This window comes from Dromaius novaehollandiae, chromosome 19, assembly GCF_036370855.1.
Source record: "Dromaius novaehollandiae isolate bDroNov1 chromosome 19, bDroNov1.hap1, whole genome shotgun sequence".
NCBI lineage: Eukaryota > Metazoa > Chordata > Aves > Casuariiformes > Dromaiidae > Dromaius > Dromaius novaehollandiae.
Window position 1 is genome coordinate 9,887,274 of NC_088116.1, and position 18,446 is coordinate 9,905,719.

Below are 18,446 nucleotides of genomic sequence, written 5' to 3' on the forward strand. Positions count from 1 at the left end.
GGGGCAGGGTAAATGAAGGGATGCTTCAAATAACCTCTTCCCCAGGCTCCTTGATGGTGTTGCCTGAAGGACGTGAAGGAAGCGCACGAGGCTGGGAGCCATTTCTGGCTGGGAAGCCCCATGCTGCCGAGCGCCCCGCGGCACTGTCCCCGCCGCGAGCCGGGGCCGGGGCCTCTTCGGCCTCGCCGGGGCCGGGCTCCCCGTCACCCTGCCCAGCCCCGTGTTGTCGATGAGGAATGCCTCGGTGAGGAACGCCTCGCAGGAGGAAGGCCTTCGGGATTCACGCCCAACGACGGAGCGGGTCCGGTGGGTGCTCCCGGCCGTGGCAGCGCACTGGCCGGCCACGGCGGTGAAGCGTGGTGGTAGCGCTGCCCCGGGGACACGCAGGGCAGGTTGTGTGGGCAAGGCCGGGGGCTGCTGGGCGCCCTGATGGAGGAGGAGGGGGAAAGTTCACCGTGCGGGAGCCGCCAAGCAGCGCCGGGCCGCGCCGATGGCTGAGCCGAGCCAAACCGGGCCATGCTACGATGAGCCGGGCCAGGTTCCCCCGCGGGGCCGTGTCCCCCCGGACATGCCCTGATGCGCCACGCCGAGCCAGGCCTTGCTGGGCCGGGCCGAGCCGAGCCGAGCCGGCACCAACAGGTGGCGACAGGCACCCGGGAACGGCCCCCCGGCGGCACCGGTGCCCCTGCCGCCGCCGGCCCCGCCGCCCCCGCCCCGCAGCGGGGCCGCGCCGACCGCCCGGCGGGGGCCGAGCCGAGCCGGGCAGAACCGAGCCGAGCCGGGCCGAGCGGGGCCGAGCGGGGCCGAGCTAAGCCGAACCGAGCCGAACCGAGCCGAGGTGCCCCGCGCCCCCGCCGCCCCCTCCTCGCGGGCGGGCCGGGCTCAGCTCGGCGCGGCTCAGCTCGGCGCGGCTCTGCTCGGCGCGGCTCTGCTCGGCGCGGGTCCCCTCCCCCGGACGGGCTGCGGGCTGGTTAATCCTGTATGTAAATCGCAGCCAATGGATGTTGTTGTTGAGCGGGGCTGGGATTAGAGCCGGGGCGAATGGCTTGCAATCTTACTGGGATTACAGAACAAAGAGCCTCTCCGCAGCCCCCGGGAGCAGGGCGCCCTGCCCGGCCGGCCCTCCCGCGCCCCGGCCCGCCCCGGCCGGCAGCACCCCTGGCCCGGCCCGGCCCGGCCCCGCCCGCGCGGGGAGGGAGTCGCCCCTTGCCCGCCGCCTCCCGCCCCCGCCCGCTCCCGCGCAGATTAATTAAAGGGCGGCAGGAGCGCCGCGCTCCGCGCCGGAGCAGCCGAGCCCTGCGGTAAGAGAAACTTTTATCCCCCCCCGCCGCGGGCAGCCGCCCCCGCGTGGGGCGCCGCGGACACGCGTGGGGCCGCCCCCCCCCCCCCGGCAAAGAGGCGGGGGGGCCGCGGGGGTTTGTCGCGCCGGCGCCCGCCGGGCAGCGCGGTCCCCCCCGCTGAGGCGGCTCCCGGCCGCCACCTGCCCCGGCTCCGTCCGGCCGCGCTGCGCAGCCGCCGCGCCCGGCTGCAGCGGAGCTGGCGGAGGGGTCGGGCCCGGCCCGTTGGCTCTTCGGGGGCGAAGCTGCCGGTGCGGGTCCGCGGGGGGCGGCGGAGGCGGGGGGGGGGGGAGAGCGGGCGGCTTTCGGTGTGTGCGTGCGGGGGGAACCGCGGTGCCGCCAGCCCGGCGGAGAGAAAGTTCCTCCCCGGGGAGTTGGGCGCCCTTGTCCTCCGGCGCGGAGGGATGGTGCTGGGCTTATCCAGGATAAGCTGTAAATCAGACTGATCCTATTACTGCGCCTGGCGCTGGAGCGACACTCGCGCCCGGCGGCGCCGCTTGTTGGGAGCCGGAGCGTTGCGGGTGATGCCGGGCGCTGGCGGCCGCTGCTGGTCAGGCCTCCGCGAAAGCCTTTTGGGGGGTTCGTCCGGGGCAGCGTAGCAGGGGGGACAGGTATCGCCGGGAGCTGCCCCCGAATCGGTGGCCGCGCTGCGTGTTACGGGCAGGGCGTCTGCCGAGGGCTGGGTATCGGGGGCGTCACTGCCGGCTGCCGCGAGCTCCCGCGCGCCTGGGGTAAGTCCCTCTGCCTGCTCCTGCCTCCTTTCCCCACTGTCTCCCTGCCCGTTCGGCGTGCGAGCTCCAGGACATCCGGACCATCTCTCGGGATGTCTGTATGGAGCCTCGTGTAATGGGATCCCTGATCTTCGAGGTATCTAGTTGCCGTGCTACTTCTGACAGACGAGCTGCGTGCAAACGCACTAGCTGGAGGATGATCCTGCGGACGTGAGCACCTTTCGTTTGGTCAGAGCCAGGTCCTTGTGCCCTTTCCTGGTGCGGCTGGGCCGGTTTCGTTAGCTTGCGGAATTTCCCAGCGCTGGGTAAATCGCTGCGGCGCTTGCTCCGGAATTAGAAAGCGGTGCAGAAACTCCCTTTTTCGGCTCAGACATTGATGGCTGCTGAGGAGGCTCCTCAGAGGTGCCGAGGGCGTTAAAAGACGTGGCCTTGGCAGCGCCCACACGCTGAGCCCCGCTGGGTTCAGCCACGAGACCCCCCGAGCTCCCTCACCTCGTGGCCGAAGCACGGGGCCCCGCGCAGCTGCCCCGGCTGCGGGAGCTGCTCCTAGCACCAGCTCGAGCACCTGATGTGGTGGCAGGATAATGCTGACTTTCTAAAAACTTCCAGCAGCTGCGGATCATCCCTCGTGCTGCCCTGGATTGCGACAGCCTTGCAGGTCGGAAGCTCGGGAGCTGTCATCTGCTCTGGCCTTGTTGGGGCTACTCGTGTACCAAGTTGTACCTGCCTGTCGGCCTCGTGTTTGCAGCCTCATTTTCTGCTCTAGTGCTGATTTATCACCACGTCTCTGCCTCCGCCTGGTGTCTGAGTTGGCGTTTCCTCCAAACGCTGCGTTTTCTGCATGAAGCGTGTCTGGGCCGCGCTGCTGTCGGACACGGGGGAGGTTCTCCTTGGGCGTCCGCTGCCGCGGAGGCGCTCGGGCTGGCGGGGTGGGCGCCCCGGGCTCTGCGGGGTTGCTCCGGCGTTGCAGAGCCGAGAGTAGGGGCCGGTTAGCAAACGGAGCGGCAAAGTCTGTCTGGGCTCCGTGAGCTGGTGGCTCCCAGCCCTTTCTGTCGTGGGGTCTTTGCCCACGTGGCAAAATCGGGAGGGTGACCAAAAAAAGTGCTCATCTTCATGGGAATCGTCCCGTGTCCGGCATGTTGGCTCCTGTTAGTGGATGTTCTTGTGTCCTTCAAGGTGTTTTTGGCACTGGCACAAAGTCGATTCCGGTTCCCAAGGTGATATTTGCTGCTGTTTTTTGGTTCCCACCAGGCCTGTTTGATATCATGGAAAACGGTGCCCTGGGAAGCATTGGGTAAGGAGAAGCAGATCTTCCCACCTCAACGCGAGCCTGTTTGTGGGGAGAGGGAGAAAATGTTTTCCTAAGGGGAACTGAGCTATTTTGGGTTGAATAGGTTGCCATGTCCAGAATGTTCCCCACTAGGAAACGTGTCCGTATGTCCCTGCGGAGGCCGGGATGCGGTGCGCTCGTCGGCGCACTCCCTGTCCACGTGTTGTCACCTGCCTCCTTCCAAGCCACCTGTTGCTTTTGAGGTTATTTGGGGAAAGCAATCCTGTGTTTCTGCCACTTCTTCCACTTCCAGCTCTGCTGCTGTCCCCTGTCCCGGGGATCAGAGGCTCCAACATCCCTGGCTCGCTTAGGCTTGCTAGTGAAAAGCCAGGAGAAGAGGGAAAGAACCTGCTTGGGGACATATTTAGCAACTTGCCGTACAAGCCCGATGCCAGAGGCGGTTTGCCCTTGCTTGCTCTGATGAGTATCCTGGGAGCTTTGTGCAAGCTTGAGAGATGCAGGATCGCAGCCGGGGCCGTGAGATGACACCCAGCGCCAGAGCGCAACGCGGTGCCTGGGACGCCGTGATGGGGCATCTTGCTCCTCGCCCAGTGCGGGTTGCTCGCCGCGCGGCAGCACGCGTCCGGAGCCGCGCTCTCGCCGTCCAAGCGTCGCTAGCTTTCGCGCACCGCTCATGCTCTGAGAGCTTGCAGAGCTGGCTGCTTATCCTTGAAAGCATCCCATATATGTAGCATATGTAGTTAGATCTCTTCAAGGGATTGGTGGGGGGGAATACTATTTAAGCTAATCCTTCTTCAGCCTGCAACCTCATCTGATCCCTCCGGCGGCAGTGCCGATTCGGCAGACTTTGCCCAGCGCTGGCCTTGCCGGGGCACCCGCGGGTGCGTGGCGGGTGCTGCCTGTCGCTTGGCAGGCGGAGGAAGGAGGTGCCTCACCTGAGCCTGTTTTGGGAAGGCAGACTCGCTTGGCGCGGTGTTTAAAAGGCTTATTCAGATCCCAAGTTTAGTCTTAAAACTTGCTGGCTGAAACAGCGAGAAGCGTGTCAAAACTGAAACTCTGCCCTTTTCCCGGCACGGAAGGGACAGCTCTGGCTGTCCTGAGCTGGCACCTGCAGGAGATGCATCAAGCAACGCTGCGCTTAAATTGGGGAAAAAAACAGACCAAAATAGTGGTTTAAATAATCTGTTATGGTGGAAGCTAATGGGGGATTCCCATAGGCTGTTCCCACAGGAAATAGCTAAGATTTTTTGGGGCAATTATCGATGCAGTGTACTTCCTCTGGGAATTTCATCAGCTGCACCCAGGCGGCCCCGCTCCGTGCTCGGTGCTGCCGTGCAGGGACTTCGTCCAAGTGCCCAGCCTCGTTCTCTGTAACCCTCTACAGGTTTGACCCTTAGTGCTGGCACGAATTTTGGTGCTAGCAACCTCTGAGTTGGAAAGCAGAGGCTATTTATTTCTTCTGCTGCTGGAAGGCAGTTTCTGAATACAGGTGCCACATGGAAATGCTCTTGCGAGTGGCCTTCCTCAAGAAAAAGGAGGCTTTTCTTGGGGGTCTGCTGCCCTGTGCTGGGCAGGGCAGCAGGGCTTGGGCTTAAGGCAGCGGCCGATGGCTCTGGGCACAGGCTGAGTGCGCAGCAGTGCTGCTCCCCGTGCTGGGCTCGGGATGATCTGCTGTGGATGTTTTTGTGCAGCACCTTTTTTGCAAAGGGAAGGTGCTTCCCAAGGCTTCAAGGTGAACTTGGGCATCAGCTGAAAGCCCTCAGAAGGTGGTAGGTCTTTGCAGACAAGAGCAAGGATTCCCAGAGACATTTCTCTATCTGGTGGAAGTTGTAGCCTTTCACTTTACAATGCTGCTGCTGTTTTTTTAATTTCTCAAAACATTATCTTATAAAAAGAGGTCAGGAGCCCTTTGTATGGCCAAAACCTGTGGGAGACTCTGGGTTTCACAGTGATGGGCACAATGGAAGTGATTCAGATGGACTTTATAGATTGTGGGTTTGGGGTTTTTTGCTGTTTGTTTTTAGTGAGGATGCAGGAACTGGCTTAATGGTTTCTTCTGCATTACTTAACACAGCCTGATTCATTCATTTTCTTTCTAATCCAAGAGAAAAATTTCGAGCGCTTTCACGTAGGCTGTGGAAGCTATGGAGCTCTGTTTTGTTGGGTGGCTGAGGTTCCAGTCTCCCTTCCCACACGGGACTTGGTCCGAAGCCAGTGTCTGACAGAGACGTACCCCTCCGGCTGGGTCCTCGATCAGCTGGGTGCTGAGACTTCTGCCCAGACTGGAGCATATGGTTGGGGACTAATTGCGTGGGACCGCTGGTGCGTGGGAAGGTGGGCAGCTGTCTAAGAATGTCTCGAAAGGCAGCTTGTACTTCATCGGCTGCGGAGGTCTTATAATAATATATCCTTGTGTGATGCAGATGAAAATATCTACTGCTTTTTGTTTCCGGAGCAGTCTTAGTTCAAGGAGTAGTCAAACGCTGCTTCTTGAGCACTTTGGCAGTGATTTTGGAGGAACTGTTCCTACTCCATCAGTAAGGCTCTCCCCATAGGTAAAATGTTAAGAAAGTGCTCAGTACAGGAATCACCTTCTCAAGAGCAGGTTGCACGTTGGTGGGATTTACATTTATATATACAAACAGCTTCTGTTTGAATTTTGTGGCTTTGTGTTGCTTTGTCTCTGCTCAGTGCTATTAGGACTGTTTTAAGAAGAGAATTAACTTCAGCTAGATGAATAGGAGACCAGCAAACACTATTGCTCTGCCTTTGCAAATTCACAAAGATATCATCATCCCTTACCAGGGCTTTCTCCCTCAAAGCTAATCTCCACCTTTCACTTGAATTATGAGGTTGCTCTGTCTTCGTTTTCTTTAAATCTGCAACATCAAAAGGAGAAAATACCTGCTTAGAGACTAACGCAAACCTGGAAAGGACCGACTGGATTCTTGAAGTGTGTAGTCCAGAGCCCGTCTGCAAGTCGTGGCCTCCTGACGCTCCCAGGAACTCTTTACCCATTTAGCCTAGAAGCCTAAAAGGGACAAAATCAGCCAAGTTGTCTGTCCCTCGCCCGTCGGTTATGTCCTGCGCGAGATTTGCAACAGTTTGACAATTAGCCAGAGCTATCCGAGTGGCCAGATTTTAGCAGGGGAGGGAGGGTGTGCGTGAAAGGCTCGCGGTGGATACTACAAACCTGTTAAAGATCTGTAGCTGTGTTAGGGAATAAAACCAAGATGTTTAGAAGGTGCTTTGGGGCATAAATCAGTCTGACGACGAAAGGGATGGAAAAACCTGCGGGCAGGACACTTCATAACTCTTTTTGAGTGTTTCTTGCACTTTCCTGTGGCACGTGAGGGTGCTGGTTGCTGTCAGATATTATACATCCTGCTTAGCTGAGTGGTTTTGATATTCCTTAAGGAAAAATCTTCCCCTTTGATGCATGAAAGAGGCTGGAGGGACTTGCATGGTTCCAAGAGAGACATGATGTGGCTGGACCATAATAATAGCTAGGCATTTTTGAGTGTAATTTGAAGGGGCGGCTGAGAATGCCTTTTAAATGAGAAAAGGTGTTTTGTAGACAGATTTCTTCTCACCTCCCTCTTGTGGGGAAGTATGACTTTTTCCTCTAGCTGAGGTGGAGGATGAGTGGATGGGATTACATCCACAAATGGTGTCACTTGAAAAACAGACGATCAAGGAGCACTGTGCTTTTTTCTTCACCTACACAGCCACGGCTGCAAAGAATAATGACCTCAGCAATGAAGAGCTGCTATCAAGGTTTTCCACTAAAAAGAAGAGAAAACCAAAATATTCAAAGCTTTCCCTCTACTGATGGTCTCCCACTTGTGTGCAAACATAAGAAACCCATAGCATGCAGGCGTGTAGTCTCCTGCACACTGCAGCCAGGGCAGTCCCAGGCATTAACCAACATCTGCTTCTCACTGATGGTTAAAAGAATTTAAAGATGGTCTGTTTGGCATAAGAAAAACTCATGATGGGTGGAGAGAATGTCAGCTGGAGCAAGGTACCTTTGGGAAGCTAAAATCATGGCAGTGGATAAGAAAGACTTTCTTGGTTTTGTTAGGGCTGCGGTGGAAAAACATACCTTGCCCATCCTTAAAGGATGAAGTGAGGGGGCAGAGATAGCTCTGTGCCTGTGTTTCAGGGAAGCTTGCTTTTTGTGTTTACTTCTGGCAGTGTTTACTTGCCAACATCCCCTAGGAAACCACCCACTCCGTAGTACTTTTTTTTGTATTATATGACCTTGCTCATGTGGAGGAGACATCTTGTGACAGCGAGCATTTGGTTGCTTGTCTACTGTCTCAAATCCAGCTCTAATGGCATAAAGGGGTTTGCCTAGGTGGAGCAGGAAAGGGTCTGGGTGGTTCGTGCGGCCCGTGCTTGGGATGGAGATGGTTTCTAGGAGAGGCCGGAGGTGGGCAGCATCCGGGCAGCAGAGGGAATATTGACCCCAGCGCAGTGATGTGCAGATGAAAGAAGCAAACCAAGTATTGCTGCTAATTAATGGCAATCCTTGCTTTTGAAATTAAGCCCAGCCACTTATAAAGGCCCTGCAGAGAGTTCAAAGTATGCAAGGGCTCTGCACTTGGGAACTTCTAAAGCTTTCAGGAGCCAAGAGCGCTCGTGACACATAGCATTGATGACTGCACCTAGGAGCAGCCGTTCCCACCCACTCGCTCACATACCAGTGATGGTAATTCCAGCTTCTGGGGCTGAAGCGCTGTGCTCTTCCCTTGCCCTGCAAAGGACGTGATCCGACGCTGCAAGCGGGCATGGAAAGCCTCCCGAATGACAATAGATTTGGGATGAGGCCTGAAATGAGCTTCTGTGCTGCCTGCTCCTATCCCCCATTGCAATGTGGAGACCGGAGAGGGAAATGCATTGTAATGCAAATGTATTGTAATCTAACTTTCCTGTTCGGATGCTGTTGTGTTGACCTCGACGAAACCGACTCTGGAAGGGGCGTTGATGGCTTGCGTTTGGAGGCTGGGCTGGGTTTCGGCGTTGAGTCCGCAGGGACGGCGGTTTAGACCTATGCACACTGCTCTGCACAGGATGTGGCTCCCTGGCCCGGTGCTCTGAGAAGGGGCACTGTGGTGCTGAGGTCACCGCTGTGTCCACAGCACTTCATTTTGTGGACCTATTTTAGGCTCCCCTTAAAGTAATGCTCCTCTTGCACTTGTTGTCGTAGAGCACAAGGCAGAGATGGAAAAACCTGTAGGAAAGGAAGGATTATGTGTGTCTGTCTAATTAGAAGGGGCCTGATTATCACTTCTGTGCAGAGCTCTTCCCAAGCTCTGGTAATGATTAAGTATGTGGGAATTATCTTTGTTTGTATTGCATTAGTATTGGGTAGAACCGGTCCTGGGCCAGAACCGTGTTGTGCCACGTGCCGCACAAACAGCAGAAGATGGTCTTTGGCTAGGAGAGCCTGCAGTCCTCGCACAAGCGGTGCATCCTGAGCCAGTTTAACGGGGAGCTGAACACTCTGTCTATAGCATGGCCCTCGTGGCTACCGGAGCTCCTTCTTCAGTGTTTTGAAGATTTGGCAGTTAAGGAATGTGATTGCACGTCTTTGCATACAAGTCATGTGGGTTTTAATATAAAAAATTAAGTGTATTAATGTCACCTCTGAAATTATTTATATTTCTGTAGGCCCTTGTCTGTGCGGTTTTCTTTTGGCAGCTGGGTTGTTGAAGCCCAGGAGTTGGCTTCTGTCTTCAGGCGCTATCTCTTTATTGTTGCAGGAATACAATAAAACAATCTTGTTAGGTAAATATAATGATGTTACAATACACCATCTGCTAAAGCACTGCCGAGTGCACAGTTATTACTTGTGGTGCACAGAGTGATGGTAACTGCCTTGCTGCACAATTTTGCAGTTGCTCTTTCTTGCCAGCGAAGAGGAACCAAACCCCAGATGTAGGGCTGGAGGAAACTATGTCCAGTTCTCATCTTGCGTGTCCTAGTAGAAACGAGTTGGCTTTATGGTCAAAAGGAGAAAGGATTTTTCTAATAAACTCCTTCCTTTTCACCAGACCAGGATTGTGCTAAAGAACTTCTTAAGGTTTTCTGATTCAGAGGTTTTCCATCATGGCTGGGTGAAAGCAGCCATCGCCACTCCTGAAGCTGGAGCAGCGGCTGAGGCAAACATGTCGCTGTGTGGAGGATCAGGGCAGGGATTTGGTTCACTCTAGTCGGTTACTTGCTTTTGGGGGTGAGACTGGTATTTCATCAGGGTCATTAGCAAGTCCCCCAGAAAGCGGATGGGCCTGAGTAAGAGTCAAAGTTTCCTGAGCCAAAGATCCCTGGTTTTGCTGCAAAGAGATTTGATGACCCAAGCTCTTTGCAGCAGCCGTAGCTCCAAGGCTTGCTGAAGACCTGCAGCTCTGGCTGAAGGAGTGCAACCTGCTCTGAAGGGACTTCTTGAGATGCCAGAAAGTGTGTCAGGGCCCATCAAAGAGCTTGGGAGCGATTGCAGATAAGCAGCTCTGCTGTAACCACAAGGTCATGCTTCCTCCCACGCAGCTCATATTTGGTTGTGGACCTCTTGTAATACAACACTCGCTCTTTAATAAGTGCCGTTCATCACCTTTTCTCGGTCCCTCTCTCCTCGAAAGCTGGTTGTGGGGGGCAGGTGGTCTGCTGAGGATGGGGGCAGCCTCGGGGGCGATGCCGTGGGGAGCAGGCCCTGGCAGGAGCCCTTTGGCGATGGCTGGGAGGAAGGAGGATCCCAGCCGGGGAAATGTGTGAGGAGCTCTGCTTGTTCAACCAGCCTTCGGGGTTTGGGGCCTTAGATAAACATCCTGGTTGGGGTGCGGGTCGGCGTTTTTCATCGTGCAGAACGCGGGATGGGGAGGGCGCGTCGCTGCGCCGGGGCCCGGCGTTGTCGTGCGCGTTCTGACAAGGTTATAAATTAGCTTCATTAGAAGAGGATCGCTGGAAATAAATTACTCCGCACCCTTTAGGGGCCTGGCTGTGCTGCAATTTCATCTCGCCTTTCCAGGGGCAAATGCCTAGAAACCCCTGGATGAAATTGCACCCCCTCCCCCAGCCCTCCGAAAGGGGTGTTTTGTCCTGATTTATAGTTTAATCCTGTTTGCCCCCTTCCCAAGAAAAAACCAAGCGGCACGTGCATCCTCCCCACCGTGAAGTTTGGCCGGCAGAGCCGAGTGTGCTTTGCCGCTGCCGCATCGGGAACGCCGCGCGGGGACGAGCCGGGATTCGCCGTGGGTCTTTCGGGAGGTGGTGGGGGGCTGGCTGGCGGCGCGCGGGCCCAGCGGCCCCTTCCCCTGCCCGCGTCCGTGCTAATCCGTGCCGTCCCCTGCCAGCGCGCGAGCTGGCCGGGTGCCATTGTTCTCTCTGACAGTTTATTATGTAGTGCATTGTGTGTTTCTTTTTTAAATACATCACTTGGGAGAAGAGTATGCCAAACATTTGAAATCCTGATGAAACAACACAGTTAAAACCAAGTGGCCCATGTGCTATTAATACAAATCTGCAGCGAGAACAGGAGGCGGGCGACCTTTAACAAGACATTAAACATTTATTAAAACCATTAGAATTAGTGTCAGGTTGTATGTATTTATTTATTTATTTTAAAGCCGCCTCAGCTAGCGTGGAAAAGGTGAGCGCAGAACGGTGGCCTTGGGAGATGATTGAGTCGGTTTAATTCCTTTCCCGTGCCTGTGTCCCCTCTGTCTGTCCCCGTGCTGGGCTGCCGCGTCCCATGCTTGGATGGGAGGGGATGGAGGGGGCTCCTTGCTGGTGCCGGGTCCTGTCCGAGGGGCCGAGCGCCCTCGGATCGCCCTACGCGAGCCCCCGGAGCGACGGCCCGCCTGGGTGTGCTGGAAGGCGATGGCTGCAGCCGTGCTGGGTCGGCACCTCTTGCCGTGCGGGTGGGAGCGCCCGACCTCCCCGCCGCAGCTGGGACGTGTTTCTCGAGTGCGGTGGAAAAGCTGCCTGGGGACCTCAGGTTTCCACTGTCCCTTTGTGCCGCTGGTCTTGTCCGGGGGTGGGGAGCTCCCAGGTAGAGCAGCAGGGGAAAATGGTGGGGAAGCTCTCGCCGGGAGCGGCGGGGGGCATGTGCGTGTGCGTTGGGGCGGCTGTGGGAATTGCTGGATGCACCCAGCCTGGTGCGAAGGAGGGTGTCTGCACCCGTCTGTTCTCAAAGCCTCCACCACCCCGGTGGGGCCTCCACCACGGTGGGAGCCTTGGCAGTCTCGTGCTCCGCTGCGTCAGGAGATGAGGGCTGGCTGTCCTGCTGTCCGCCCAAACGTGGCCAAATCCAGCCCATTCCCAATGAATGCTTTTGCTAAAACGCCACCTCCGAGATCGCTGGGAAGAGGCGAGACTCACTGACGGGAGCGTGGGGGGCTGTGAAGCCGTTTGCTGGGGGGCTCGTGGGAGCAAGCTGCTGGGATGCTCTTGCCTGTTGCGTTTTGGTCCTACCTGCGCTGGTCGCGCTTGCTGCCGCGCAGCTCGTTGCAGCCAGGCCGGCTTAGCCGGAGCAAAGGCCTGGCCCCGCTGAAGGCGAGCGAGGGGGGAGCTGGCGCCAAGCAGCTGCACGGAGCAAGCAACGCCCGATGACACGAGGGGAAACAAAAAGTGCTATGGAAACACCGTTTGGTTTTTCTGGAGTTTGTGAAAATCCCAACGGCTTCCTGGGCCCCATGGATGCGTATTGCTCGGATCGATTGATTTTTCCACCTGCCCAAAGGTACTTCCTTTATGGGGGGCTGGGGTGGGAGGAGAAGATGAGATTATTCCTTGGCCTGTGGGTAAACTGCCAGCATCTCTTTCATGTTGTCTTCCTGCAGCCTTCATGCAGACAGTGCTATCCTTCAGGTTTTCCCAAGCTGCTACTCCAAGGATTATGTGCTCTCTTGAAAATGTCTTTGTTTTCTGATGTTTGCTATTGTAATTTATGTATGATGCTGCTGCTTGTTGAAAAACAAGGTCTTTATCTCCGTGGGAATTACACCTGCATAAATACAGCCGTATCAATGGATACATGCACGAGGCACTCCATGATAAAAGCCGTGGTAGCGCGACAAAAGTTTACTCTGCTTTAGCTACCAGCTAGAGCAAAGATTTCCTCCGCTCCGCACCTTGCAGCACGCAAATCCCCTGATCTTTAAATGCTCTTTGAAAGCCGACTGGTTGTTTTATTGCCTCGTTGCCGTTAAATTTTCGTACTTGTCGTTTCTTTTTCTCCCTTAAGATCATAGATCCTGTTATTTCTGCTGTTGGACTATCTTTTTTGTTCCTGCTTGATTTTTGTGTGTGCAAAATATGTATTTCCTAGCTTGATGACCTTCTGGCATGCTGTAAAAGATCTCAGTTGACAGTGTCTTTGGAGGGAGCGGAGAATATGCTTCCCGTAATGCTGGAAGGGGTGAAAGGAGTTTCTGTAGGTGGCTGGCTGGCAGCCGTGTTCTTGTAGAAATGACTATTTTTAATGCAGCTGGGATTTTACTGTGTTGTCATTGATGTATTAGAGCACGTAGGCCTCCTTTATTATTTTAAATCTAATAATTTAAAATAACATGGAGATTGTCTCTGCTTTGGATACTGGTTGTTTTGATGTGGTGGCAGCAAGCCAGGCTATCGAGGCTCTGCGGTGCAGGGGGGGGAAACAGCTTTTCCAAGGCGCTGTGCTCTCATTTTCACACTTAAATCAGCTTTCTTCCAAAGCACTTGTCACCTCGGGGCTCCTGCCACATCCCTGGCAGGCCTGGCTCCCAGAGCTCGGCACCCTGCACTGCAGGGGCACCCGTGGGTGCCGAGCGGGTCCGGCCCGGGCGCTCGTCCCTGGCGGGGGACCCCGCTGGCTGGCGTGCGTTGGGAAGGCGCTGGCGCGGGCCAGCTCACTTTGTGCTGCCTTTGCAGCTCTGCCACAGAGCCGGGCAGCATTGATTTTTTTTTTTCCCCTTTTTTTTCTTTTTCTTTTTTTTCTTAGGCAGGGAAGCTGGTGCCTCTGTAGCTGCTTGTTAGAGGAGCAGCACAGATGTCCATCAGCAGCCGGAGCAAGCCCTTTGGAGGTGTTAGAGATGCATGGAAAGGAGAGACCAGATGAACAGGAAAGAAAATAGCTACCATCGGGCAGCCGCAGCAAGCCCATGGGTGTTTAGAGCGCTTGGTGGGTGGTTTTCCCTCCTGGCATCTGCGCCGGTTGAGGGATGGAGAGCATTTCCCTGAGTGCTGCCTCCCCCTCTGCTCTCAGCTTCCTCACCTCGGGCCCCGGCCGGAGCCCCTGCAGCCGTCGACACTGAAATCGCAGCCCTACGCAGTGTGTTTGCAAGCCGGCATCGCTCCAGGGAGGAGCTGGTGTTTCGGAGGGCGCCTGCACAGCGGGTGCTGCGGGAGGATCTGGGTGCCGGGGGGGTTTCCTCCTCCCTCCCTCCATGACAGCTCAGCCGAGGTTATTTCTCACTCGAGGGGGAATGACGGGCTGGGTGGCCATGGCTTGCTGTGTCTGTAGCCCTGTGTGTGCTCCTAGCCTGAAAATTGTTAGCTATATCTATGAAAAGCCTTACAGCAGATGCAATTCTTCTTAAACTGATGTGTTGTGGATTTGCAGAGAGGTTTTTCTTTTTTTTTTTTCCTTTCTTTCTTCCCCTCCTTCTTTGACTAACCTGCTTTTAGCTGTGATGTTACAAAAGGCATTTAAGCCCAGAATGTTCGTTCTTGGTATTGATTTTGCTTTCTGCTTGAACCTCACTTTATTGCCCTTGGTACTCGCAGTAACTGAAAAGAGAACAGGGAGGGTTGGATTGACTCTTTTAAGAGTTTTATGTTATTGACGGAGAGATGTTGGACATAGGGGTTGAGGGAGAAATTCATGGGGTATCGCTGTTCAAAAACACCTCTGTTCCTTGTTGCAGTCTGTAATGGAGCTGTGATAGTCTAAGGAGATAAGAGAGGCAAGGTTTGGGGCAATACCTTTCATTAGGCATGCTGCTGTCCTCGGAAAACCACGGACCTCCTTGCGTGCCCAGGAGCTTCTGTCCCCCGCCTTTTCTATCAGTGTAGCTAATCAAAAAACATTAAGCCTCCTGACAAAACTTGCCCTTTTGTTCTTTTTGCTTGATGTTGGGAAGTTAAGATGCAAGGGGAGACTTTCAAAGACCCAGGTGCATTGGGACCACAGATGACCAGCTCCACCTTTGGCAAAATCTTCAGAGGAGCTTGTGTCTCGGTTGGCTGAGCTTCCTGGAAAACCCAGCAACTCTTTTTGGTTCCTAAACAGGAACTTAGCTCCAGTACCATGTGGGAACCTTACTTTTTCCTATTTTGGGCTGAGGGGAAGGAGTGCTTCTTGTATTCTCCTACTGTAGTGGTGGCTTTAGGTGCAGAAATGTAACGTTGCTAGGTTGTATTTAGACGTTGGTGCTTGCAAAATGCAGGAGCATCCTGTTATCCCTGTAGTGGAGGGGAGAAGAGGAGGCCAACCTCTGTCTGCACGAGAGGCTGCAGGGGCCTTTTCTTGGCTCTTAACTCAAGGTGTCTTTCTGTAGCGCCTTGGAGTCCTAGGCGGCCAACTGGCTAGTTCCTGCTGCAAAAAGCTTATTCTCCGAGTGGGTAAGAAGGTGGCGAAGAGTAGTAAAATAACATCATCCAAGGCAACTGTAGCCTGAATACCAGGGAAGACCTTTCTTATGGCTGTCTAGACGTTTTCTCAAGGGAAACAGCGGGAGCCCCGTTGCTGACCCTGCTGGGCAGCGATGCTGCGTGAGCGCGTCTCCAGCACCATCGCCTTCGCCCCAGAAAGAACTGGCAGGGCTCTTTCTTCCCTTGTTTTTGCTCGTGTTTGGTGATGTGTCAGACGCTATTTTGGACTGGGTTCATCTCCAGGCCCCTCCGGGATTCCCGTCCCTCCTGCCCTTCCCTGCTCCCAGGCTGTGTAGTCTGTATGGGGAGCCCGACTTTAAACTCCACCAGAGGCCAGTGACCTGCGTGTGCTGTGTCCCACCTGGGTGCAAGACCGTGTTTTGCCTCCGATAAGGCTTTTGCGCAGCTGCCTGCCACCGGGGCAAAGGTGGGCAGAGGGGAGGGCGAGCCCGGGGGGCCGCCGCGTTGCCCGCGATGGAGATTTTGCAGAGGACGAGGTATTGCAGCTGAGCAGATGAAATAAACGCCTATTTAAATATTTACTTTAACATTATAAAGTAGCTTTGTGTTTACCCACTCTGCGGCTGTGCGCGGTGTGTGAAGAGCTTAGCAGAGAGCTCTCCAGCTTCCCCTGGAATGGCTCCCCGAGGCGCTCGCTCGGCTCCGCGCACATTGGCAGCATCGCTGATGGGTGACTCGCTCAGATTACCTAATTGCTTGCAGCCCATTTAAGGGGAACTGATTAAGAAATTAATTCATAATCTTAGGCGACATAGATCCCGATTTGAATGCTTTGATCGCTGCGGTGTGGGGATGGATGCAGGCAAACATGGCGCTTTCCATCCATCTGTCTGAAGCAAGAGGTAATTAAGGTACTTCTGATGTTTGGGTGATCAAGACTCCTGTGCTCAGATTTACACAGGCGGAGACGGATGCGTTTGCGTTTAGGTCAGCCCTTTTGGCTAGATTTCCCCCAGAAAAGGGCCGGAGGTGCCCTTGGTTGGCGCAGGCGAGCTCGTGGGGGGAGACGTCGCTGGCTTTGAGGCCGCCCTCCACTTGGCCGAGGGAGCGGCCGGCTTTGAGTGGCCTTCAGGATGGGGAGACATCGGGGCCAAGGTGACCGCTGGAGGCAAGCGAGGAGGCATCAGGCCAGAGCCCTGCCCCACCGCGCTGCGTCGAGGGGGAGGCGAGCCTGGCAGTTTGCTGCTCCGCCATGAGGAACGTGGCCCCCAGCGCACCCCGGGCCTCCCCCGCCACCAGCCCCAGCGGCGCCCGGGGTCCCCGCCGGCTCGCGGGAGGGGGCAGGTTGGCCTTACGGGGGTGGGAAACCCAAACGCTGCAGCCTCGGGCGGGCGCGATGGCGGCACGGCCATCTTGAGGCCATCTTGAGGCACGCGGCCATCGTGCTCCTGGCTGCTGTCACGAGGAAGGGCAGGACCGACGGGCCTGCCATTAACTTGGGTGACTGGAAGGAGCTCAGAGCCGGCAAAGAGGGCACTGAGGGCGTCCTCGGAGCGGGACCGCGTCACCCGGCGCCGGATGGGCCGTGTTTGGCGTTCGGCCGCGGCGGCTAATCTGTTGTTTACCTCCCCTCGCCCTTCCACCTCGGGCGGGCTCTGCCTTCGAGGCGCCGCTTCTGTTTTCGCCGGGCGCTGCGACTCCCGATTAAAACTCTCCCCTCGCTGCTTGAAAGGAAAATGTGCCACGAGGCAGGTTTGCTTTGCAGGATTAAAAGCAAATAAATATTTATACGATATGCAAAGTGGGCTCGATAAGATGTGCGTATCATTGAGAATTTGAAGCGGTTTAGTTTTGGGTGCAAGATTAAGGGGTGTGCGTGTCAGTACATTATATAGTTTTAAAGAGATGCTTTTTCTTCTTGTGCACAAAAATAGAAACGGAAAGGAAAAAAAACAGTTTTTGCTTCTTGAACTGCTCTGGTCTTAGGTTTCCTGATCTCCATACTTCCCCATATCTTTAACTGCAGGGATGGAAAAAAGCCAGGGAGAGAGGGCAGTGCGGGCTGCATTTCGTATGCAAATATAATGCTGGCCCAGTTCCTAATATTCAGTGTGTTTACACGTAAATGCAAACAACTGTTGACTTAGTTTCAACAGATAACGTGTTTCATAACACAATGGAAATTGGAATTAATCTGGAATTCAGTGTGGGGCATGTGTCTCCGCAGGACCTGCGGCTCGCGTCGAGGCCCCCTCTGCGCCCGTGGTGGCTTTCGCTGCCCCCCATGCTGTCATGCAGGGCCATGGACGCTGGCCCGGCACTCTGCTTGCCCCACGGCATCCTTGCCGGTGGTGTGCACCGCCGCCAGCTCGGCCGGGTGCCCCCTTACCCCGTGCCCAGGGCCGTCGCGTGCTCGGGGGGTTCCTGGGGAGCCGATGGCACCTCTGCCCGGGTGCTGTTGCCGTTCTCGCCCCGGCAGCCCCGAGTCCGCGGGAGCCGTTCTCTCTGCAGCCCTGTGCTGCTGCATTTAATAGCTGAGATAAATTCATTAACACAGAAGAGCGAGAGAGCCGAACCACGCGGGAAGTGAGAGTGTGGGCGAGGAGCTTCTCTTCGCCCCGCTCCAGCGCTCCGCTCCCCGTTGTGCTCGCTAGCTGGATGGTGCTCATGGCTGGCTTTGCATCGCCTTCCCCGGGTCCCTCTGTCCCGAGGCCTTTGAGTTCGAGGGATTCTTGCTGATCATTTCTGAGGGCTTTAAATTGATGGGAAGGCTGAGGCGGGCTTGCACGCAGGTCTGCACGGGGCAGGAGGTCTGCCACCTTCGGCAGGTCAGGCTGGAGGCTGGAGAAAGCCCACGGGGGAGTCTCCACCTGGGAGAGCTGGGGGGGGACCAGAGAAACCACCTGCCCTGAGCAGCCTCGAGGTGCCCACCAGCAAGAGGTTGCAGCACATGCAACAAGGGCAGCCCAGCCAGGGGGCCCTCCCATGCCGCGGGGTTGTGCCTGCCGTGACAGTGGTGAGCAGCGCGTCGGGGTTTCTCCATGCACAGGGGTGGATGTTCATCTGAGAGATGGCTGGCCGGGACGGAGAAGCGTGGAGGCTTCACACTAAGGTTAAACAGCCAGTAAAGGAGAGGACTTTTCCCTGTTAAAGGAGCTGTTTGTGTGATCTGAAGTGTGAAGGTGTCAAAAGAGACATCTTAGAGAAGAGGGGAGGAGAAATTTTGGCCCAGGCCATTGCTTTATGGCCTCAGCATCACTGTGTCCCATGGGGCCAGGAGAGAGGAGGCAGCAATCTTCAGGTCACCTTGTCTTGGTGACTTTGAGCAGAAGCATGTGGGAGAGGCTCTGGCTCTATTTTAGGGCCGGATCCTCACCGCCTCTGTCCATGGACCTGGGGCAGCCCTTGCAGTGATACCCACAGGTCTGCCCAGACTCAAGCGTGGACTACAAACCTTTGAGTCATGGCTTAAATCTCCAGCTATCAAAGCAG

General features: G+C 55.8%; 1 protein-coding gene across 4 annotated transcripts in view; it reads left to right on the forward strand.

Annotated features, from left to right (window-relative positions):
• Window positions 1-1,030: 1,030 nt before the first annotated feature.
• The window catches only part of GTF2IRD1 (GTF2I repeat domain containing 1), a 98,277-nt gene continuing 80,861 nt past the window's right edge, over window positions 1,031-18,446 (forward strand). For 2 of the 4 annotated variants that reach the window (XM_064523439.1, XM_064523441.1), the window contains exon 1: window positions 1,031-1,301. The gene's annotated coding sequence lies outside the window, so the exon portion shown is untranslated. The remainder of the gene's footprint in view (window positions 1,302-18,446) is intronic. The other 2 variants (XM_064523440.1, XM_064523443.1) reach the window with 1 other exon arrangement.